This window comes from Mastigoproctus giganteus, unplaced genomic scaffold, assembly GCF_048544385.1.
Source record: "Mastigoproctus giganteus isolate SK-2022 unplaced genomic scaffold, ASM4854438v1 scaffold_17, whole genome shotgun sequence".
Classification (NCBI taxonomy): Eukaryota; Metazoa; Arthropoda; class Arachnida; order Uropygi; family Thelyphonidae; genus Mastigoproctus; species Mastigoproctus giganteus.
Window position 1 is genome coordinate 962,409 of NW_028328294.1, and position 26,809 is coordinate 989,217.

The window sequence follows — 26,809 nt, forward strand, 5'->3', positions numbered from 1 at the left end:
ACCCTTTCCACCCTGGCATGCTCGTGTCCCGGCATGCGACTTGTCGCTTAGAAACTGGGGAAAGTTGGACACGCCATCATGTGTCTACCTGCAGCTTCATTCAGCTCACCGAACTGAATATTCCGACTTCGCGCCAGTCTACACAGACGGTTCGAAGTCGGAGTCATATGTGGGATCTGCTGCTGTCTTCACAGACAGCACTATATCAGAGCAGATTCCCTCTGATTGCAGCATATTTACTGCAGAGCTGCACGCTGTAGAGTTAGCCTTGGATCATATTAGTAAATGACAATACCAACGGTTCATTTTATATTCCGACTCTCTTAGCATGTTACAGGCTTTAATATCTGTGAGGTATAATCCTCATCCAGTACTGTCTAGCATTCAGCAGAAGATTCACGTTCTCCATGAACGCGAATATGACATCCGCTTCTGCTGGATTCCCAGCCACATTGGGATTAGGGGAAATGATTTGGCTGACGCCGCAGCCAAATCAGCAATTCCCAATAATAACCGTTGCCTGTTAGTCCCCTATACAGACTACAGGCAAACAGTACATCAAAAGGTACATTCCCAATGGCAGGATTCGTGGGATAGACAGACTGCGAATAAATTACATCGTATAAAGCCTGTTATTGAACCGTGGCAGTCTTGTCTGCGCAGGAATCGTAAGGAGGAAGTTGTTCTTGCCCGGACCCGCATAGGACATAGTCATTTGACACATTCTTTTCTGCTGAGGGCTGATGACCCTCCTATGTGTGCGTCTTGTGGCACAATTATATCAATTAGACACCTTTTAATCGACTGTCCAGATTTTAGCAATATCCGTTCTAGCATTTTTAATCATCTGACTGAGCCGTATACACTCAGTCAGATTTTATCCGACAACGACAACGTGTCTGCTGTTTTTAGCTATTTCAAATTAATAAAAGTTTTTAATTGTATATAAAAATTTACGTTCTTGTTACATATTTATTGGTTTACCTTTTATATCTTTGTTATTATACATATGGACATGGTGGCCTAACTACTTAGGTCACTGAATTTTTTAACCTTTTATATATGACCGGTATTTGGCGCATTATAGCCTCAGTTGCTGATGCGCCAATAAAACACAAACAAACAAACAAACAAACAAACCAAAAATGGTTAAAAGACTGCAATCCGGAGACCCTTCTGATAGAAACAGCCACCTCCAACCCCTCGACGTGGGCACCTGTACGTGGTGAGGGGACCTCCCAGTGACGCTGCTGGACTTCCAGACTAGCATCACTGGGATCCAACGCCCACAGCCTAGGTTCCTGGCTTACATCAATGGAATCCGGCGTGTTTGCCGTGCGCTGCGACCCGTGGAAATTCGGAAAGGGGGATCCTGGTGGTTGAGGGGCCCAGCTTCAATACACCACTTTGGCCCCTGCTTCGACAAGACGGGTGGTCCTGGAAGGCCCGGCTAGGATCAATCGGCTAGTAGGTTCGCCTGCGAGGGTCAACCGTGTCAATGCCACGCCCCTACCTTCATGGTCCGAGGGACAGGATTCAGGCTGGCGGCGGTGCGGGTATAGTGTCTGGGTAGCCCTGGCGTCCCACTCCCGAGCGCATTTATTGCATGCCGGGTAGTGGGCGTCCCTTTGGGCTCCGTGGTGGATGGGGAGCCCGGGCACTGAACAATTTAATAAACTACATGAATCCTGATAAACTAACTTCTTCAGGGGCCCCAACCCGGTCCCTATCTGAAACTATTGAGAAAGATCCAGATAGCATTATTGCTAATAAGAGGCAGCGAACCGAACTACCATCAGGGCCAGTCCCAAGGTTCTTAATCATGCACTCAACAAGTGAAAAACCGATTGGAAAAATGTCACCCTTCTTTATCCAAAAAGGGTTGGATGGGTTAGCAGGTTCACCCAAGTCAGTTAAGAGGCTCCGTTCTGGAGACCTCTTAATTGAAACTAAAAATGACAGGCAATCAGAACACCTACTCCGAACAACATCAATCGGAGGAATCCCTATAACAGTGACACCACACAGAACACTCAATTCATCTAGAGGTGTCATTTCGGAGTGGGACCTTCTCGACGTATACGAGGAGGAAATCTGCTCCGAATTAAAACCACAGGGAGTCATTGCCGTCAAGAGAATCACTGCGCGAAGGGATGGAAAAATTGTTAAAACCAGGAGCGTTATCCTGACTTTTAACACTCCTAAACCTCCTGATGAGATTAAAGCTGGATACATCAACTGTTCAGTGCGTCCATACATTCCGAACCCTTTACGGTGCTTTAAGTGCCAGAAGTATGGACATTCTCAAATGGCCTGCCGTGGAGTCCTTGCATGCGCTCGATGCGGTGCAAAGGACCACGAAACAACAGCATGTTCAGCCGCAAAACCCACCTGTATTAACTGTGAAGGCGAACACCCGGCCTATTCACGAGCATGCCAGAGGTGGAAAGAAGAAAAAGAAATTCAACGGCTGAAGGCAGAGCTAAATATATCATACCAGGAGGCAAGGAAATCGGTCAAACCCCTGAATATCAACAAACCTACCTACGCCCAGAAGGTAGCAGGGAGATGTTCCGTCGGAACTCAGACGGACATGACCATTCCTCCAAAGGAGTCTTTCACTCCCATCGCGCGGTATCTCTTAAGCTCTCAAAAACCTGCACAAAAGGACCAATCAGCTGCCACTCCTATATCGGTACCTCCTAATGCTCCACAAGTTCCAAAGGTAATTATGAAAGAAAAGAATAAGAAAGGGGAAGTCCCTCCTAGTACCCAAGAAAAGATGGATGTCGAGCAGAAGGAGGTACCCGAAGATTCAGTCTTGGAACTCTTTGCGGAGGAGGAAATGGACACGGGACAGCGTCCATTCTTCCCCAAAAAAGATAAATCCAAGACTGATAAAAGTAAGGCCTCAGCACCTCGGAAGCCGCCTGATGGACCCACCAAGCCAAAATAATGGGTAAATTCCTACAATGGAATTGTCGTGGATTCCGGCGAAATATTGATGACATCAAGGCCCTCCTGCAAAAGCACGAGCCAGTTTGCTTTTGCTTGCAGGAGACATATCTAAAGGCAAATGATGATCCCACGATGCATAACACCACAATTTATCGTAAGGACAGAATTGCGGATGGCTCTGTACATGGGGGAGTGGCTATCCTTGTGGGTAACCAGACCCCAGTGCAGCCCTTACTAATTACAACTAACATAGAGGCTGTTGCAATTCGCCTTACGGTGGGATTTTTATTAACTGTGTGCTCTATCTATTTGCCACCTGGGACCGACATCTCCCAGGCAGACCTTGATGATCTTCTAACGCAGTTGCCTCCCCCTTTCTTACTTCTCGGGGATATGAATGGACATAACACCCTGTGGGGTAGTGCCAACATCAACGGAAGGGGACGAGTCATAGAGCGTATGCTCAATGACAATGACCTTTCCCTTCTAAATACTGGAACAAACACCTTCTTCCACATGCCTACCCGTACCTTTTCTGCCATTGATCTCTCTATCTGCTCCCCTTCTCTACTCCCCTCACTCACTTGGGAAGTGGAGGAGAATCCATACGGAAGCGATCACTTCCCTGTGATAACCTTGTTATACAGTGGGAGACCATGTCTTCCTTTTAGGTTACCACGGTGGAAGATTGATCAGGCTGACTGGACTGCCTTCCAACAACAGGCAAATTTCGATCTTAGCACAGTCAGTCAAGAGCCGATCAATGACGCAGTAAGGTACATCACAGAAATCATCGTCCAAGCAGCTGCTAACGCTGTCCCAAAAACATCTGGCCGGTTTCCACCATTTCCCAAACCTTGGTGGAATTCACAATGCACAACAGCAAAACAGGCTCAAAACAAAGCGTGGGGGATATTTCGCCGATATCCTACCACGAACAACCTTATAGCCTTCAAACGTACACGAGCCAAAGCACGCTACATCCGTCGTCAGAGGCCCCGGGTGCCAAGCGTTCCGTGGCCAAGCGATTTCAGTGCGTTTATACAAGTGAACTATCTAAAGAGCTTTTGCCAATACATATTCTGTTTATTTCTGAATAGCGTTTTCTTCATTTCATTTTATATTTCAGTAGCTCTTTCGTTCTACAAGTAGTAGGCAAAGGCCCAGAAAGGAAAGACACCTTTCTGTTTCTTTTTCCTTTAGTACTAACTCAACTAACAGCCGCTTGGTCACCTCGTGGCACTGCTCCTGCCTCCCCGTGGCGGGGCCGGTAACCTGGGAGGTAAAGAAAAACCCCCAGGGCCAAAAGGAGCCAACATGGATAAAAATACTTATCCACCATTAGAGCCTTCGAGCTCCAGGGCAGAAAATTACAATGACCATGACACAAATCACGATATAGGTAACAACACCAAAAGACTGAAAACTGATAGGATGGAGCAACCCTGCCCATCTTTTCTAATTTTCCACTCGCTATCTAGTCAACCTATGAGTAAACTGTCTCCCTTTGTGATTCAGAAACATCTGGAAAGTATTGCAGGATGTCCAAAGACTGTTAAGAGACTGCAATCAGGAGACCTATTAGTGGAAACCAATAACCACAGACATTCGGAGAAACTTTTGCAACTAAGTAATTTTGCTGGTATCCCAGTAAAAATATCTCCTCACGCAACCCTAAATTCATCGAAGGGTGTGATATCCAGTTGGGATCTTCTAAATGTCAGCGAGGAAGAAATAACCCAAGAGCTGCAGGGACAAAATGTCATTGAAGCAAAGCGCATAATGACTAAAAAAGACAATCAACTTACACCTACCAGAAACATTATCCTCACGTTTAATACCCCTGACTTACCCACCTCTGTAAAAGCAGGTTATTTGCTATGCCGCATTCGCCCATATATTCCCAATCCTTTACGATGTTACAAATGCCAAAAGTATGGCCATTCGCAAACTGTGTGCAGAGGAGTTCCAGTCTGCCCCAATTGTGGGTCCTCTGAACACAATCAAAGTGACTGTTCGGCTACAAAAATGACGTGCGCTAACTGCAAAGGTGACCACCCTGCATATTCCAAAACTTGCGAAAAATGGAAAACAGAGAAAAAAATCGTAAAATACAAGGTTGAGAATAAAGTCAGCTACCAAGAAGCAAGAAAACAAGTTACACCTACTATAAACAAAAATTTAACCTATGCCAATGCAGTAAAAAAATATGAAACAGTCTCCACTCAAACAGATGTCACCGTTTCCACTAATAAATCAATTTCTGATTGGGCTAGAACTGTCCTCTCTGAGAAACAACCAAGTGTACGCAAACAACAGCCCAAAGTCTCAGACCAGGCAAATAATACTCCTCTGACAATACCAGCAGCATCTCCTCCTCCAATGAGTACTACTACGTCCGATATTACAAACTCAAATGCAATGAAAAATACCCAGAACACAACCATGGATACAGATAGCACATCTATACAGGAAGAACCAATTTTAGAAATTCACGCTGAAGAAGAAGAAATGGACACTGGTCGGCCAGTTTTCTCCAAAAAAGATAAATCAAAATTAGAACGTCATAAGCCAGTCACCTTCAAAAAACAGTCAGATACAGCTCCATCAGTTAAACACAAATAATGCCTTGTATTTTGCAATGGAACTGCAGAGGCTTTCGTTGCAATACAGACGATATTCATGACCTGATAAATAGGTATTCGCCAGTTGCTCTTTGTCTCCAAGAAACTTACTTAACTTCACAAATTTCTCCTTCGATAAAGAACTATTGTCTTTATCGAAGAGACCGTAATACAGCAACTGCTGCCCATGGTGGTGTTGCAATTCTGATAAATTCAAAGATCCCAACAAAGCATATCCCACTGCAAACTGAAATAGAAGCTGTTGCTGTTCGTATAACGCTCCATATTTCATTAACACTTGTGTCAATTTACTTGCAGCCAAACCATACATACTGTTTAAAAGAACTTGAAGACCTCATCATACAGATACCTCCACCTTTCTGTATTTTAGGAGACTTTAATGGTCACCACCCACTATGGGGCTCTACTAAATTAGATAGACGAGGTCGACTCATTGAAAGCCTATTAGAAGCACTAAATCTTGCCTTACTGAATACTGGCACGCACACTCACATTCAGCTCCCAACTGGAGATACTTCGGCAATAGATCTTTCCATTTGTTCTCCAGTACTGGTCCCGACCATAGAGTGGTATGTTATAAACGATCCTATGGGCAGTGATCACTTCCCAATCGTATGCAAGGTATTGATAGCACAAGCTCCTTTAACTAAACCTTGCAGGAAATGGAAATTTACAAGAGCAAACTGGGCAAAATTTCAGTCATCAATCTGTTTCGATGAGAAAAAAATCCGTCTCCAGCGTATTGATGATGTGACAGATTACATCACTTCGCATCTCCTAAACGTGGCTAAAGATACAATACCATTATCAAATCCACCGGGCCGTAAACACTATAATTATTGGTGGAATGAGGAATGCACCAAAGCAAAAAAGGCAAAAAATAAAGCGTGGAATTTGTTTCGGCAATATCCAACCACAGCCAATCTGATAAATTATAAGAAAGAAAGGGCAAAAGCACGTTACATACAGAGGCAAGCCAAAAAAGAATCCTGGACCCGTTTTGCATCAACAATTAACAGAAACACTGACAGCAAATTAATTTGGAAAAAAATTAGACAGCTTTCTGGTAAGTTTCCAACCATACCTTCTCCAGTCCTCTCCTGGAATGGGCGAGAATTATCTAGTCCCTCGGATATAGCTAATGCTCTGGGCAATACTTTTGCTGAGATCTCAGCAACATCAGCTTATACTACATCTTTCCAACGAATTAAAAACAGTCGAGAACAGTATTCTGTTAACTTCCAAACTCCCCTCTTTCTACCATATAACAAACCTCTACAATATTCTGAACTATTGCATGCCATTAAAACAGCTCGTAATGGTGCCGCAGGACCAGATGGCATCTATTATATCATGCTGCAACATCTTGATGACAAAGCTTTGAGCCTTCTCCTGGTCTTTTACAACCGTATTTTTTTAGAAAATGTGTATCCAGCTTCTTGGCACCACTCTATTCTTTTGGCTTTCCTGAAGCCTGGAAAAGATCCAACCAATCCCCATAACTATAGACCAATATCTCTGTCCAGCTGCCTCAGCAAAATCCTTGAAAAAATTGTCCACAGTAGACTTGTATGGATAATAGAGTCACAACATCTCATGAGCAATAGTCAGCATGGCTTTCGACAAAACAGATCATGTTTAGATCTCATGATCAAGGCTGAATTTGCCATTCGCAATGCTTTCGTTAAACATGAGCATCTGGTAATGGTTTCTATAGATATACAGAAGGCTTTTGACACCACCTGGCGACATGGCATACTTAGTGATCTTTATTCTCTCGGTCTACGGGGCAATCTTCCCATATTTGTTCAGAACTTTTTATACACTAGATCGTTTCAAGTAAAATACCAAAACGACCTCTCTACAACTTTCATTCAGGAAGAAGGTGTCCCTCAGGGATCTGTACTGAGTGCCACTCTCTTTGCTCTTAGAATCGACTCCATCACTAAACAGCTTCCAAACACAGTTGAATCATATCTTTACGCGGATGACCTTTCCATTTCCTGTCATTCCCAAAGCATGAGATCAATTGAAAGGCAGCTTCAGATATCACTGAATAAAATACAACAATGGGCCAACCTTAACGGCTATCGACTCTCACAACAGAAAACAGTTGCTATCCATTTTTGTCGACAACGCAAGCTCCATCTGGATCCTGAACTTCAAATTTCCAATGTCTCCATCCCAGTCACTACTAACATCAGATTTCTAGGATTAATCCTTGACAACAAATTAAATTTCTTAGACCATATTAAAAATGTACGTACATCCTGTTTAAAAAAGTTAAATATACTGAGAACGTTATCCGCCCTAACCTGGGGTGCAGATCGCACCTCCTTACTTCGGTTATACAGGGCATTAATCCGATCCCGTCTCGATTATGGTGCACCTGTCTATGATTCTGCCAGAGCAAGTGCTTTGCGCTGGCTTGATCCAGTTCAGCACAGCGCCTTGAGGACTGCACTTGGGGCTTTCAGAACATCACCAGCACATAGCCTCTACATCGATGCACATGAGCCCCCTTTAACTCTACGTAGGAAAACACTGCTACTGAAGTATGCCGTTAAAATACAAAGTTGTGCCTCGCATCCAATTCAGCAATACCTATTCAATCCACCATTAGAAAACCTCTACAGAATTAAGCCTAGCATAGTAAAACCAGCTGGTCTTCGCCTTCTTGAACTGATGCAGGTTTGGAATGTCCCCATACATTCTGTACAAGAAGTAGAAACATGCGCTCAACCACCATGGACGTGTACTCCTCTACCCACCTGTGACACTTACCTTAGCCAGTGGGGAAAAAATGTTCTTCAAGCATCAAATGTGAAACAACTTCATGCAATTCACACTCACAGATATTTTGACTTTTCTCCAATTTATACAGATGGCTCTAAATCTAACTCAAACGTTGGAGCAGCAGCAGTGTTCCTAAATACCACTATTTCAGCATCCCTTCCACCTGAATTCAGCATATTCTCAGCAGAATTATATGCAATTAAACTAGCCTTAGAAAATCTCTGTTCTGACTGCTCATTAAAATTTGTTATTTACACTGACTCCCTCAGCTCAATTATGGCATTATCTAACTCCGCAGATAAAGATCACCCTTTTCTAAATGAAATTAGAAGATTATTACTGCAGATTGAAGAGCGCCACCAATTGATCACCTTCTGCTGGATTCCGGCACATTCTGGAATCTCTGGTAATGAACTGGCTGATAAAGCTGCCAAAAATCCATCTACCTTAAATTTAACCAATATACCTGTTCCAGCATCAGACTATCCACAAATCATTCGTTGTGCATGCCTGACAGAATGGACAGCACTCTGGCACTCTCAAACAAATAACAAACTTTTTCAATTTAAACAGGATCCTAGAATTTGGCGTTCCAGTGTCCGTTCATCAAGACGAGAAGAAGTACTTCTTTCAAGATCAAGAATAGGCCATACACATTTGACTCACCTTCATTTACTCACAGGAGATGATCCACCACAGTGTCCACATTGTTCTCTAAATTTGACTGTGAAACACATTCTCATTGAATGCCCACACTATAATCAAGACAGAAATACAACCCTACTATCTTTGGTTAACCTTCGGAAACCAATAACCCTAGAGAATGTCATTGGTGACAATGCAAATATTCCTGAATTTTTTAATTTTCTGAAGAAAATTGGACTTTTTACTCATTTCTGATTTCTCCTTTTCTGACGTGACAGGAATTTCTAATATTTTATTACAATAAAGGAATAGGCGCATTATAGCCAAAGCAGCTTATGCGCCAGAAAACCCCCACAACAACAACAACAACAACAACCGTCGTCAGAGTCAAAAGGAATCATGGATCCGTGTTACATCATCTGTTAACCAGTCTACCAACTCTAAGGTAGTCTGGGATAAAATCCGGAAAATGAAGGGAAAATATACCTCCCAACCTTCTGCAATCCTAGATTATAATGGATGCGCTATTGCAGATCCAACTGCAATAGCCAATGCTCTTGGGGAAACATTCTCTAACATCTCTGCAACATCTTCGTATTCCCCAGAGTTCCTGGTCCTGAAATATAAAATCGAAAAACAGGCACTTAACTTTAAAACTAAGGGCATTTATCCCTACAACGGGGATTTCACTATTCTGGAATTGAAAAGAGCCCTCGCTCTTTCCAAAGCAAGTGCCGTTGGACCAGATGGCATCCATTATGAAATGATTAAGCATCTTTCACCAAAATCTATGGATTGTCTGCTCCTTCTGTATAACAGAATCTTTACTGAAGGGCAGTTTCCGGACTCCTGGCGAAAGGCAATCGTTCTTGCCTTTCCTAAGCCAGGAAAGGATCCAAAGGTCACCACCAATTATCGTCCTATTGCTCTGACTAGCTGTCTGTGCAAAATCCTGGAGAGAATGGTTAATTCCCGTTTAATATGGTACTTAGAATCAAACGACCTTCTCTCCAGAATCCAGTGCGGCTTCCGAAGGAACCGGTCCACTTTGGACCATCTTATTAGATTGGAAGCATCCATCCGGGATGCTTTCCTAAAACGCGAACACTTGGTGTCGGTGTTCTTTGACATGGAGAAAGCGTATGACACAAATTGGAGATTTGGCATTTTAAAAGATTTACATAGCCTAGGCCTAAGAGGGCATCTGCCCTTTTTTATTCAAAATTTTTTAGCCAATCGATCTTTCCAAGTTCGTATGGGATCCTCACTCTCTCGCTCCTTTCGCCAAGAGGAGGGAGTACCACAAGGATCAGTCTTAAGTGTCACGCTTTTTGCCATCAAAGTCAATTCCATCATAGAACAACTTCCTCCAACTGTAAACAGTGCCCTCTTTGTTGATGACTTTAGCATTTTTTGTCAGTCGTGCAACATGAGGGTTATTGAAAGACAACTGCAGAAAGCCATTGATAATCTGAATGTCTGGGCACTTACTAATGGCTTCAGGTTCTCGCCGGAGAAGACCGTTTGCGTACACTTTTGTCGCAAGCGTAATCTTCATCCTGAACCTGAATTAAGGCTCGGGCAAAATGTTATTCCGGTAGTGTCAGACACAAAATTCTTGGGACTTGTGTTTGATAAAAAGTTGACCTTTCTCGAACATATTCGTCAACTTCGTACAAAATGCACGAGGGGTCTCAATATTCTCCGCTCTCTCTCCTCAACGCGTTGGGGAGCAGATCGATGCACCCTACTACGGCTTTACCGTGCACTTGTACGCCCCAAATTAGACTACGGGTCCCAGGTATACTCCTCAGCTAGAGACAGTGTCCTCCGATGGCTGGACCCTGTCCACCATCAGGCCCTCCGTATCGCTACTGGAGCTTTTCGAACATCTCCTGTCCAGAGCTTATACGTCGAAGCAAACGAACCATCATTATCCCTTCGACGTAAGCAGTTGTCTTTAAACTATGCTTTAAAGTTGAAATCCCTGCCAGACCATCCTACGTGGGCATCCGTTTTCGAGCCACGTTGGGAAAACTTGTATAATACCCGTCAGACTGCCAACCGACCTTTTGGTATTCGTGTCCAAGAGCTAATCAGAGAGTTTAACATCATGGTAGACAAGGTGGCAGAAACACCAAAAGAAACTCTTCCACCCTGGCATGCTCATCCCCCACCATGCGACTTTTCCCTTAAGAAATGGGTAAAGTCTGAGACCTCATCATCTGTCTACCAGAAGCTCTACTCTGCACACCAAGCTGAGCACTCAGACTTCCTGTCCGTTTACACAGACGGCTCGAAGTCTGAATCGTGCGTAGGATCTGCTGCTGTCTTTCCGGACACTATAATATCTCAGCAGATTCCTCCTGAATCCAACATATACACTGCAGAGCTGTATGCTATAGAGCTAGCCTTGGATCACATTCGAACTTGTCAATTCCAAAGGTCAATAATATATTCTGACTCTTCCAGTGTACTACAGGCTCTATTATCTCTGAGACACAATTCTCATCCAGTTCTTTGTCGGGTTCAGCAGAAGATACATTCTCTTCATGAATACAAGTTTGACATCCGCTTCTGCTGGATTCCTAGCCACATTGGGATAAAGGGAAATGATTTGGCTGACGCTGCAGCCAAATCAGCAGACCCACTCATAATTGTTGCCTGTCAGTCCCCTATACAGACTACAGGCAAATAATATGTAACAAGATATATTCCCATTGGCAAGAACTGTGGCACAGACAGAGAACAAATAAATTATACCAAATAAAGCCTGTAATAGAAATATGGCAGTCTAGTCTGCGCAGGAATCGGAGCGAGGAAGTTGTTCTTGCCCGACTCCGCATAGGACACAGTCATTTGACACATTCTTTTCTGCTGAGGGCGGATGACCCTCCTATGTGCGAGTCTTGCGACACCGTTTTATCTATAAAGCATATTTTAATAGATTGCGTTCATTTTACCCATGTTCGCAATATATATTTTACCGCTTTTACTCATTCGACTGAGCCTTATACACTCAGTCAGATTTTATCAGACAACGACCACGTGTCGGCAGTTTTTAAATTTTTAAAAGCTACTAATATATACCCACATTTATAAATAACAATTTGACGAGGTAACCTTTTTAAAGGTTACCAGAATTCATCTTTATTGATATTTTAATCGTTTCATGGCGCAGTATAACCTTAGCTGTTTTTGCGCCAATAAACACAAAATCAAATCAAAGCCACCTCCAAACATTCTGAGCGGCTGTTAAAAACAACAACATTTGGTGGGTTGACAGTAGAAATTACTCCCCACAAAACTCTAAATTCATCAAAAGGTGTCATCAGCGAGTGGGACCTAATTACAGTCTCCGAAGAAGAACTACTCCAAGAACTCAGCAGTCAGAAAGTAGTAAATGTAAAACGGATCATGACAAAAAAAGATGGAAATCTTACTCCAACAAGATCCATCATTCTGACATTTAGCACTCCAGACTTACCATCCTGTATTAAAGCTGGTTATTTAAACTGCCGGATTCGACCATACATCCCGAATCCTGTTCGTTGCTTTAAATGTCAGAAATACGGCCATTCCCAGCAGGCTTGTCGCGGGGAAGCCACATGTCCCATCTGTGGCTCTAAAGATCACACCCAAGCGGATTGTTCAGTCAAAACTCCTGTTTGTCCAAACTGCAAAGGAAGCCATCCAGCCTTTTCCAAAACTTGTGAGCTATGGATAACAGGAAAGAAAATACAAAAATACAAAATTGAAAATAAAGTCACGTTTCCTGAGGCACGTAGACAAGTTATGTCGACCATGCCTAGTGGTCGTTCTTATGCAGCTCGAACTAGAAACTTTGTTTCTACTGCAGCTCAAACGGATGTATCAGTTCCGCCTAACACCTCTCTAGCGAATTGGCTTAAAGTTACACTTTCAACCTCTAAAAAAGATAATCCTCATAATCCTCCAAAAAAAACTAGCGAAGCCACAAATACTCCAATCAGTATCCCTACTCATACCCCATTGGTCTCGATTGAAAAAGAACAATTAAAATCTCACTCAGTCTCAAAAAAAATGGAAGCGCCTACCAATAATATGGATGTAGATGAGCTGCTACGTAATGAGGAGCCCATTCTAGAACTCCATGCAGATGACACCATGGATCTTGGACGCCCCACATTCCCAAAAAAAGACCGGAAAAAATGTCCCACGAACAAAAAACAGTCAGACGAATCATCCTCAGCCAAAACTAAATAATGTATAACATCATACAATGGAACTGCAGAGGACTAAGTAGTCATTCTGATGACTTAAGGGATTTACTAGCTCAATTCAATCCCATAGGTGTATGCCTACAGGAAACTTTCTTGTCACCCCAAATTTCACCAAAATTCTCAAATTATGTGATATATAGACGAGACAGGAGTTCAAACTCTGCTGCTCGTGGCGGAGTAGCTATTCTTGTTAACTCTGACATTCCATCCAGGCCGATCCAATTGAGAACCACTCTAGAAGTTGTCGCAGCTCGTATTGCAGTTGGTATTTCAATTACCATTGTTTCCATCTACATTTCACCCTCTCTACCACTTCCTCATTCAGAACTTGACAACCTGATTTCACAACTCCCAACTCCAATTTGTCTCTTTGGTGACTTTAATGGACATCATCCATTGTGGGGGTCTGCTACAATGGATAGAAGAGGCAAATTGGTGGAGGAATTCATGAACAATAACGGTCTTAATTTACTAAATTCTGGATCTCCTACTTACATACACCTAGCAACAGGATCTGTTTCTGCAATCGACTTATCAATTTGTTCACCCTCTGTCTTTCCAATCATGACATGGTCAGTATTAACTGATCCCTTTAACAGTGATCACTTTCCAATTATTTGCTCACTACAAACAAGAGTAACTCCGAATCCTGTTCAACGATCCAACTGGCAGTTTAAAAAGGCAAATTGGGAAGGATATTCTGCCCAAATACTCTTAGACAGATGTTATGTTCAAAGACAACATACTGATGAAGTAAATACTTATATAACCAATCAGATTCTCACTGCAGCTAATGCTTCCATTCCAAAATCCACGCCTTATCACAAACACAGAAATAATTGGTGGAATACAGATTGTTTAATTGCCAAACAGGAAAAAAACCGTGCTTGGAATAATTTCCGCAAGTATCCCACCACTAGTAACCTAATTTCTTATAAAAGACTCAAAGCGAAAGCTAGACAAGTTAGGCGGAAAGCGAAACGGGATTCATGGATTGCTTTTGCCTCAACCATTACCAAAGACACGTATACACGGGTCATCTGGAAAAGAATACAGGCATTAAATGGCAAATTTTCTCGGCTGCCCTCTCCGATACTTCATTGGAAAGGGAAAGACATTTCTACTCCTGAAGAAGTTGCAAATGCATTAGCAGAATCATTTGCAAAAATCTCAGCTTCTGCCACCTATGCGTCTGCCTTTCAGAACATCAAAGCAGGTGCAGAACGGTATAAAATCAACTTCTTCACGCGCCGCTCACTGTCGTACAACCAACCATTTACATTAATAGAACTGCAAGAATCATTAAACAGATCTTCCAATAGCGCTGCAGGACCAGATGGAGTTCACTACGTTATGCTAAAGCATTTACTTGATGAAGACTTGAGAACTCTATTAATTTTTTATAATCGGATCTTCACTGAAAATGCCTATCCTTCTTCATGGCGCCATTCGTTCGTTATCGCCTTACCAAAACCAGGAAAAGATCCTTCCTGTGTTGAAAATTACAGGCCAATATCTCTTACGAGCTGCATGGGAAAAATTTTCGAAAGGATGGTTCATACTAGACTCACCTACATCCTGGAGTCAGAGAATCTTCTTCCAGAACAACAATATGGCTTTCGGAAAAACAGATCAACACTGGACGTGCTTATCAAAGCCGAATCTCATATCCGCAATGCCTTTGTCATGAAACAACATCTAGTCATGGTCAATTTAGATCTTGAAAAGGCATTTGATACAACATGGCGCCATGGTATTATTAGGGACCTTTACCATCTGGGGCTTCGGGGCCATTTGCCGGAAATAATTCAAAATTTCCTGCAATTGCGCTCTTTTCAAGTCCGGTACAAAAACATCCTCTCTACATCTCACATTCAGGAAGAGGGAGTCCCACAGGGATCAATACTCAGTCCAACACTGTTTTCAATCAGAGTTAGTAGTATGACACGAGATATCCCAAAAACTGTACAAACGTTTATGTATGCAGATGACCTTACCATTTCTTGTCAATCTCAAAGTATGAATACCATTGAACGGCAGCTACAACTTGCCATAACCAAAATAGAAACCTGGACTCCACTGAACGGTTACAGACTGTCAGAAAAGAAATGCACTGTCACACACTTTTGCAAGAAGCGAACTCTCCATCCCGAACCTGAACTGCAAATAAACAATACTCCAATCCCGCTTGTTAATACCGTTAAATTTCTTGGACTACTATTAGACCGCAAACTAAATTTCCAAGCTCACATCACTTATTTGAGAACTACTTGTTTAAGGCATTTGAATATACTTCGTTCTGTCTCATCTATGTCATGGGGAGCTGAACGGTGTACTTTGCTGTATCTCTATATAAGTTTAATCCGTTCACGACTAGATTATGGTTGTCCAGTGTATGACTCTGCCAGGAGCACTACATTAAAACAGCTAAATATGATCCATCACAGTGCTCTGAGAACTGCGCTGGGAGCTTTCAGGACTTCTCCGATCCAAAGTCTATATATTGAAGCGCATGATCCCCCATTACACCTGCGTAGAAAAACACTACTGCTTCACTACGCTGCTAAGATCCAAAGTCTACCATCGCACCCAAGTTGGGAGTATCTCTATAATACTCGTTGGGATGCCTTCTACGAGAGCAAACCAAATGAAAATAGACCCGCCTCTCTCAGGATCAAAGAACTTGTTCAGACTTGGAATATCAATTTAAATGACATTTTCCAAGACACAACTACACCTGTTGCTCCTTGGACATATGTGTCTGTCTTTCAAGATACATACTTCCTCCAGTGGGGGAAAAATATACCTTCCTGCAATATCAGACAGTTACATTCAGCTCATGCTACGGACAACCATGCCTGTAAAATTTATACGGATGGTTCAAAAACTGAGAGTATGGTAGGTGCTGCGGCAGTTTTTCCTTTATTTACCCCTCAACGTGGGCACCTGTACGTGGTGAGGGGACCTCCCAGTGATGCTGCTGGGTTTCCAGATTAGCATCACTGGGATCTAACGCCCATACCTTGGTTCCAGGGTTACATCTTTGGAATCCGGGGTGTGCAGCCGTGCGCCGCGACCCGTGGAAGCGGAAAGGGGGATCCTGGTGGTTGAGGGGCCCAGCCTTAATACACCACTTTGGCCCCTGCTTCGACAAGACGGGCGGTCCCGGACCGGCTCGACTGGGATCAATCGGCGGGTGGTTCTATACTGCTAGGGTCAACTGCGTTCCAATAAGTCTCCCTCCCTTTGGTCCTGGGACGGGATAAAGACTTATTGGTGACGTGGGTATGGTGTTCTAAGCGAACTCGGCGTCCCATTCGTGTACGCAGTACCTGCTAGTTCACGGGTGGGCGCCCCCTCGTAGGGCTCCGTGGTGGGTGAGGTACTTAGGCATCAGACATTTTTTCTTTACTCTCATGAGTAATTTAAATCCTTCTTCTGGGGCCCCAACAAGGCCCCTACCTAATCGATCGTTAGATGAGAGTGAAAGTAATTCAGCTAAAAGAGCCAGAACTGAGGAGAAAACAACATCTGTGACACCTCTTTTCCTCATTCTCCATTCCACCGGAGAGCAGTCACTTGGGAAAATGTCACCCTTCTTCATCCAGAAAGGATTAGAAGGGATGGCAGGTTCACCCAAATCCGTAAAACGGCTGCGTTCTGGAGATATTCTAATAGAAGCATCAAATGTAAATCAAGCTGAAAAGTTTTTGAAAGCCACATCTATAGGGGGAATACCCATCATCACAACCCCTCACAAAACTTTGAACTCTTCAAGAGGTGTGATATCAGAGTGGGATCTTCTTCACGTTTCTGAAGAAGAGATCTGCTCTGAATTAAAAGAACAAGGAGTAACAGCTGTCAAGCGAATATCCATGCGTAAGGATGGGAATCTTGTCCCTACCCGAGTTCTCATCCTAACATTCAACACCCCAAGGCCTCCAAGTTCCATCAAGGCAGGGTACTTAAACTGCCCAGTGAGGATTTACGTTCCAAACCCACTGAGGTGTTTTAAATGTCAAAAGTACGGCCACTCACAAACAGCTTGTCGTGGTAACCCTGCCTGTGCTCGATGTGGTGCTAAAGATCACGAGAGCAAGGAATGTATAGCTCCTAAGCCTAACTGTATTAACTGCCAAGGAGAGCACCCTGCATACTCTCGAGCATGCCAGCGGTGGAAGGACGAAAAGGAGATACAAAAGTTAAAAACGGAGCTAAACATCTCCTACCCAGAGGCCAGAAAACGCATACAACCAATAAATAGCGGAAAGCCTTCATATGCTCAGAAGGTTTCTGCGAAGTGCACTATCGGTACACAAACAGATATGACTATACCACCAAGAGAGTCATTCACGCCGATTGCACGCTATTTATTGAGTTCACAAAAGCCCACCACAAAAACACAATCAGCTGCTACTCCAATATCCGTATCTCCTAGGGCTCCACCACTAACAAAACCAAGTGGTAAAAAAGAGCAACCAAAATTAACAGAATCAATGGATGTAGAGGACAAGGAGGTACCGGACGATTCAGTCTTGCAACTCTTCGTGGAGGAAGAAATGGACACCGGACAGCGTCCATTCTTCCCCAAAAAAGATAAAGCCAAGACTGATAAAAGTAAGCCCTCAGCACCTCGGAAGCCGCCTGATGGACCCACCAAGCCAAAATAATGGCTAAATTCCTACAATGGAATTGTCGTGGATTCCGGCGAAATACAGATGACATCAAGGCCCTCCTGCAAAAGCATGAGCCAGTTTGCTTTTGCTTGCAGGAGACATATCTAAAGGCAAATGATGATCCCACCATGCATAACATCACAATCTTTCGTAAGGATAGAATTGCGGATGGTCCTGCTCATGGAGGAGTGGCTATCCTTGTGAGTAATCAGACCCCAGTTCAGCCTTTACTAATTACAACCAGCATAGAGGCTGTTGCAATTCGCCTTACAGTGGGATTTTTATTAACGGTCTGCTCTATTTATTTGCCACCTGGGACTGACATCTCCCAGGAAGACCTTGATGATCTTCTAACGCAGTTGCCACCCCTTTCTTACTTCTTGGGGATTTTAATGGACATAACACCCTGTGGGGTAGTGCTAACATCAATGGAAGGGGACGGGTCATAGAGCGTATGCTCAATGACAATGCCCTTTCCCTTCTAAATACTGGAACAAACACCTTCTTCCATATGCCTACCAGTACTTTTTCTGCCATTGATCTCTCTATCTGCTCCCCTTCTCTACTCCCATCACTCACTTGGGAAGTGGAGGAGAATCCATACGGAAGTGATCACTTCCCTGTGATAACCTTGTTACACAGTGGGAGACCATGTCTTCCTTTTAGGTTACCACGGTGGAAGTTTGATCAGGCTGACTGGAATGCCTTCCAACATCAGGCAAATTTTGAACTCAGTACAGTCAGTCAGGAGCCTATCAATGACGCAGTAACGTACATCACAGAAATCATTGTCCAAGCAGCTGCGAATGCTATTCCAAAAACATCTGCCCGGTTTCCACCATTTCCCAAACCTTGGTGGAATTCACAATGCACAGCAGCAAAAAAGGCTCAAAACAAAGCGTGGGGGATATTCCGTCGATATCCTACCACTTGTAATCTAATAGCCTTCAAGCGTGCACGAGCCAAAGCACGCTACATTCGCCGTCAGAGTCAAAAGGAATCATGGATCCGTTTTACATCATCTATTAACCAGGCTACCAATTCTAAGGTAGTCTGGGATAAAATCCGGAAAATGAAGGGAAAATATACATCCCACCCTTCTTCAATCCTAGATTATTATGGATGCGCTATTGCAGATCCAACTGCAATAGCCAATGCTCTTGGGGAAACATTCTCTAACATCTCCGCAACATCTTCGTATTCCCCAGAGTTCCTGGTCCTGAAACATAAAATTGAAAAGCAGGCACTTAATTTCAAGTCCAAGGGCGTCTATCCCTACAACGGGGCATTCACTATGCAGGAACTGAAGAGAGCTCTCACTCTTTCTAATGCAAGTGCTGTTGGACCAGATGGCATCCATTATGAAATGATTAAACGGCTTTCACCAAAATCTATGGATTATCTGCTCCTTCTTTATAACAGAATCTTTATTGAAGAGCAGTTTCCGGACTCCTGGCGGAAGGCAATCGTCCTTGCTTTTCCTAAGCCAGGAAATCATCCAAAAGTCACCACCAATTATCGTCCTATAGCTCTGACTAGCTGTCTGTGCAAAATCCTGGAGAGAATGGTTAATTCTCGTTTAATATGGTACTTAGAAACAAATGACCTTCTCTCCAACATCCAGTGCGGCTTCCGAAGGAACCGGTCCACTTTGGACCATCTTATTAGATTGGAAACATCCATCCGGGATGCTTTCCTAAAACGCGAACACTTGGTGTCGGTGTTCTTTGACATGGAGAAAGCGTATGACACAACTTGGAGATTTGGCATCATAAAAGATCTGCATAGCCTTGGTCTTAGGGGACGACTCCCCATTTTTATTGAAAACTTTTTAGCCGATCGATCTTTCCAAGTTCGTGTGGGATCCTCACTCTCTCGTTCCTTTAGCCAAGAGGAGGGAGTACCACAGGGATCAGTTTTAAGTGTCACGCTTTTCGCCATCAAAGTAAATTCCATCACAGAACAACTTCCTCCAACCGTAAACGGTGCCCTCTATGTTGATGACTTTAGCATATTTTGTCAGTCATGCAACATGAGGGTTATTGAAAGACAACTGCAGAAAGCCATTGATCGCCTCAATTCCTGGGCACTGGAAAATGGTTTCAGGTTCTCGCCGGAGAAGACCGTTTGCGTACACTTTTGTCGTAAGCGTAATCTTCATCCTGAACCTGAATTAAGGCTCGGACAAAATGCTATTCCAGTTGCGGCGGATACAAAATTTCTGGGACTCGTATTTGATAAAAAGTTGACCTTTCTTGATCACATTCGTCAACTCCGCACCAAGTGCACAAGAGGGCTAAATATCCTCCGCTTTCTCTCCTCTACATCTTGGGGAGCAGACCGATGTACCCTCCTTCGGCTTTACCGTGCACTTGTGCGATCCAGACTAGATTACGGGTCCCTGGTATACAATTCGGCCAGAGACAGTGTACTTCGTTGGCTGGATCCTGTCCATCATCTGGCACTCCGTACCGCTATTGGAGCATATCGAACATCTCCAGTCCAGAGCTTATACGTCGAAGCAAACGAACCGCCGTTATCGCTTCGTCGTAAGCAGTTGTCTCTAAACTACGTTTTCAAACTGAAATCCCTGCCAGACCATCCTACGTGGCTATCCGTTTTTGAGCCACGATGGGAAAATTTGTATAACACACGTAAGACTGCCAACCGACCTTTTGGTATTCGTGTCCAAGAGCTACTCAAAAAATTTAATATCAAGGTAGACAAGGTTGCCCAAACACCGAAGCAACCCCTTCCACCCTGGCATGCTCATTTCCCGGCATGTGACTTGTCACTTAGAAATTGGGGAAAGTCGGACACTCCATCGTCTGTCTACCTGCAGCTTTATTCAGCACACCGAGCTGAATATTCTGACTTCGCGCCAGTCTACACAGACGGCTCGAAGGCGGAATCATATGTGGGATCTGCTGCTGTCTTTACAGACAGCATTACATCAGAGCAGATTCCCTCTGAATGCAGCATATTTACTGCAGAGCTGCTCGCTATAGAGTTAGCCTTGGATCACATTAGTAAATGCCAATACCAACGGTTCATTTTGTATACCGACGCTCTCAGCGTGTTACAGGCTTTAATATCTGTGAGATATAATTCTCATCCAGTTCTGTCTAGCATTCAGCAGAAGATTCACTTCCTCCGAGAACGTGAATATGATATCCGCTTCTGCTGGATTCCCAGCCACATTGGGATTAAGGGAAATGATTTGGCTGACAATGCAGCCAAATCAGCAGTTCCCAATAATAATCGCTGCCTGTCAGTCCCTTATACAGACTGCAGGCGAATAATACAGCAAAATATACATTCCCAATGGCAGGATTCGTGGAATAGACAGACTGCGAATAAATTATATCTTATAAAGCCTTTAATTGAACCGTGGCAGTCTAGTCTGCGCAGGAATCGTAAAGAGGAAGTTGTTCTCGCCCGGACTCGCATAGGACATAGTCATTTGACTCATTCGTTTTTGCTGAGGGCTGATGACCCTCCTATGTGTGAGTCCTGTGGCACAATTTTATCAATTAGACACATTTTAGTTGACTGTCCAGATTTTAGCAATATCCGTTTTACCGCTTTTAGCCATCTGACTGAACCGTATACACTCAGTCAGATTTTATCTGACAATGACAATGTGTCTGCTATTTTTAGCTTTTTGAAAGCAATAAACGTTTTTAATCGTATTTAAAATTCATGTTATTATTATTTCGTTTATTGATTTATCATTGTAATTAGATCTGGACACGGTGGCCTAATTAATTAGGTCACTGAGATGTTAAATTTTTATATATTACCTGGTCTTGGCGCATTATAGCCTTAGATGCTAATGCGCCAATAAAACCAAACCAAACCAAACCAATCCTTTATTTACAAGTTCATCCACATTACCGCTTGCCAGCAGCGTCTTCACAGCTGAATTATATGCTATTAAGTTAGCGCTTAGTAAGATAATTGAGCTCTCCATCTCATCTGCCATAATTTACACAGATTCTCTTAGTGCTGTCTCTGCCATAAGGAAGAATTCCTCCATTTCTCACCCTATATTGAAACAGATTCATTCCCAGCTATTCGCTTGCAGTGTGTCCAATCAGTCAATCAGTTTTTACTGGATCCCTGGCCATTCAGGCATTCCGGGAAATGAAAGTGCTGACTTTGCCGCTAAACATCCCCAACCCGCTCTCTCACAACATCCTCAGGTTCCTTTCTCTGATTTTAAGTCGGTCATACGCAAAGCCTGCTATGATAAATGGTCACAGACCTGGAAAAGTGAGCCTAACGATAAACTTTATCAGATAAAAGAAGATCCAAAGCTGTGGCTGTCTGGCTTCCGAAGAAATAGACGAGAGGAAGTGGTACTGGCAAGACTCAGAATTGGACACACTCACTATACTCATCTCTTCCTATTATTGGGGGAAAGTCCACCGCAGTGCTCATCCTGTCAGACGCAACTTACAGTCCGTCATTTCCTGGTTGATTGTCCCTTACATTCAACCATCCGGTCAAACACTTTTCAGTCACTCTCTACATTGAATATATCACCTGATTTATCTCGCATCTTAGGAAATGAAGCAAATATTTAAGAACTTTTATTATATCTAAAACATATTGGTTTGTACAGAAGCATATAATTTAATCTCTCTAACAATACGCTTTTGTGAATTAACGATGAAGAGACACAATTTGGCCGTAGTAGCCCTTGTGTCGTTAAACCGAACAACAACAACATACTCATCTGACACATCTTTATTTACTCACAGGAGGTGATCCACCACAGTGTACACATTGCTCTAACAACTTGACTGTTAGACCTATTCCATTGGCTGCCCCTAATATAACCAACAAAGAGCTTCATCTTTGATCTCACTGATAAATAATCGTAAACCAATAACTCTTGAAAATCTCATTGGTGATAAGGCAAATATTTCTGAATTTTTTGACTTCCTCAAGCAAGCTGGACTTTTTAATAATTTCTGATTTCAAATTTTCTTTTAATTTTATGGAAATTCCTCATCTCTTAAAATAATAAGTGAATAGACACATTATAGCCATATCAGCTTATGTGCCATTAAGCCTCCATAACAACAACAACCATTACAAAACAGCTTCCTCCTTCTTGTACGCTGATGATTTTAGTATTTTTTGTCACTCCTGTAGCATTAGAGTAATTGAACGACAATTGCAACAAGCAATCAATCACCTCAGTTCACGGGCTTTCACCAATGGGTTTAGGTTTTCTGCCCAAAAGACCGTTGTGTGCACTTCTGCCGCAAACGGAATCTACATCCTGACCCGGAACTCAGACTTGGACAAAATCCAATTCCTGTGGTAGCAGAAACAAAATTTTTGGGACTTATCTTTGATACAAAACTGACATTCCTTCATCATATCCGTCAGCTTACAGCAAAATGCTCGAAGAAGAAGAAATGGACACTGGTCGTCCAATTTTCTCGAAAAAAGATAAATCAAAATTAGAACGTCATAGGCCCGGGTGCCAAGCGTTCCGTGACAAAGTGATTTTTGTGTGTTCCAAAAAGCGTTATATCCAAAGAGCCTTTGAACAAATTATATTTCGTTCCAACTACCGTTTTCTTTATTTATAAATTACTGCAGCACTTTCGCACTACAAGAAGTAGGCAAAGGCCCAGAAAGGGAAGCCACCTTTCTGTTTCTATTTCTAACAGTACTAATCAAATAACTCAGCCGCTTGGTCACCTAGTGGCACTGCTCCTGCCTCCACGTGCTGGGGCCGGAAACCTGGGAGGTAAAGCAAACCCCCAGGGCCAAAAGGAGCAAAACATGGAATATGACAACTTCCCCCCGATTAAGACTGCAAATCTGAATAATACGGATTTGCATCAACCTGATATCGACTCTACCAATCCAAAGAGACTGAAGACGGATACTCCTCGAATTAAACACCCGAGTTTTCTGATTCTCCATTCACTGACAAACCAGCCCTTAGGCAATCTATCGTCATTTCTCATTCAAAAATGTCTTGAGAACGTAGCTGGTTCCCCGAAAATGGTGAGGCGACTAAAATCTGGCGACCTGCTTGTAGAGACCACAAGTTCTAAACACTCTGAATCTCTACTTAGACTCAACTCATTTGGTGGAATTCAAGTCAAGGTGTCCCCACATACCACACTAAACACATCCAAAGGCGTAATTTCAGAATGGGACGTAATGAATGTTTCAGAGTAGGAAATTGTTCAGGAAATGCAGAATCAGAAAGTCACACAGGCCAAAAGAATCATGATGAAAAAAGATGGCGAGCTAACTCCAAATCGGAGCATCATACTAACATTCAGCTCACCAGACCTACCTTCGTCAGTGAAAGCAGGGTATTTGCATTGTCGCATCTGTCCATACATTCCGAACCCAATAAGAGGATATAAGTGTCAGAAATTTGGACACTCACAAACAGTCTGCCGAGGTGACCCAGTATGCCCAACCCCTCGACGTGGGCACCTGTACGAGGTGAGGGGACCTCCCAGTGACGCTGCTGGACTTCCAGAATAGCATCACTGGGATCCAACGCCCACAGCCCAGGTTCCAGGCTTACATCAATGGAATCTGGCGTGTTTGCCGTGCGCTGCGACCCGTGGAAATTCGGAAAGGGGGATCCTGGTGGTTGAGGGGCCCAGCTTCAATACACCACTTTGGCCCCTGCTTCGACAAGACGAGAGGTCCTGGAAGGCCCGGCTAGGATCAATCGGCTAGTAGGCTCGCTTGCGAGGGTCAACCGTGTCAATGCCATGCCCCTACTCTCATGGTCCGAGGGACAGGATTCAGGCTGGCGGCGGTGCGGGTATGGTGTCTGGGTAGCCCTGGCGTTCCACTCCCGAGCGCATTTATTGCATGCCGGGTAGTGGGCGTTCCTTTGGGCTCCATGGTGGGTGGGGAGCCCGTCCACTGAACCACTTAAAAAACTGCATGAATCCTGATAAATTAATTTCTTCTGGGGCCCCAGCCCGGTCCCTAACTGAAAACTTTACCGTAGACCAAGAGAACGTCAATTCTGCAAAAAGACAGAAAAAGGAGGTTATATCAGGTCCTACACCTCGGTTCCTGATAATTCACTCAACTAGTGAGAAGCCTATAGGAAAAATGTCACCCTTCTTTATCCAGAAGGGTTTGGAAGGGTTGGCAGGCTCTCCTAAGTCTGTCAAACGGCTTCGTTCGGGTGACATACTTGTAGAAACCAGAAGTGATATACACTCAGAACAGCTTCTCCGTGCTACATCTATCGGGGGAATGCATGTCACCATAACCCCCCACAAGACACTGAACTCATCCCTTGGTGTTATCGCGGAATGGGATCTGATGGACGTAACTGAAGAGGAAATCTGTTCAGAGTTAAAACCCCAGGGAGTGACAGCTGCTAAACGTATATCCATGCGTAGGGATGGAAAATTAGTTTCCACTAGAAATATCATCTTAACATTCAATTCACCAACTATTCCTCATGAAATTAAAGCTGGCTATATTAACTGCCCAGTGCGTCCGTATATCCCAAATCCGTTACGGTGCTTTAAGTGCCAGAAATACGGACATTCACAGATGGCTTGTCGTGGAACCCTTGTAAGCGCTCGGTGTGGCGCAAAGGACCACGAAACAACTTCATGCTCAGCTGCAAAACCAACCTGCATTAACTGCCAAGAAGAACACCCGGCCTACTCAAGGGCATGCCAGAGGTGGAAACAAGAAAAAGAAATTCAGCGACTTAAGGCAGAGTTGAACATATCTTATCAAGAGGCAAGGAGAACGGTGAAACCTATAAATATAAATAAACCAACCTATGCTCAGAAGGTAGCTGGGAGTTGTTCCATCGGAACTCAGACCGAAATGACCATACCACCAAAGGAGTCATTCACTCCTATTGCGGCCCCGGGTGCCAAGCGTTCCGTGGCCAAGCGATTATAGTGCGTCTCTGAAAGCGTTTTCTAAAAAGAGAATTTAAGCAATCAGTTTATATTTTTAGTTTCAAACATCGTTCTCTTTATTTCTATATTAGAGTAGCTGTCTCGCACTACAAAGAGTAGGCAGAAGCCCAGAAAGGAAAACCACCTTTCTGTTTCCTTTTTCTATTAGTACTAACTTACTAACACAGCCGCTTGGTCACCTCGTGGCACTGCTCCTGCCTCCCCGTGGCGGGGCCGGAAACCTGGGTGGTAAAGCAAACCCCCAGGGCCAAAAGGAGCAAAACATGGATTTCGACAACTTTCCCCCGATCCAGACAGCAAATCCTAACTCATTGGATTTGCACCATCCCGATGATGACACAAACACCAGAAAGAGACTGAAGACGGATGCTTGCAGGATAGAACATCCTACTTTCCTGATCTTGCATTCTTTAACAAACCAGGCCATAGGCAATCTATCTCCATTTCTCATACAGAAATGTCTGGAAGGTGTAGCAGGTTCCCCGAAAATGGTAAGACGGCTAAAATCTGGCGACCTACTGGTTGAGACCACCAGTTCCAAACACTCTGATTCCCTTCTGAAACTCTCCACATTTGGTGGAATTTCAGTCAAGGTGTCACCACATGCTACACTCAATACCTCCAAAGGTGTCATCTCAGAATGTGACCTAATGAATGTCTCAGAGGAGGAAATTGTAAATGAATTGCAAGATCAGAAGGTCACACAGGCGAAAAGAATTATGCTGAAGAAAGATGGCGAACTTATCCCAACTCGAAGCATCATACTGACATTTAGTTCACCAAACCTACCTACATCGGTGAAAGCCGGGTATCTGAACTGCCGCATTCGCCCGTATATTCCAAATCCATTAAGATGTTATAAATGTCAGAAATTC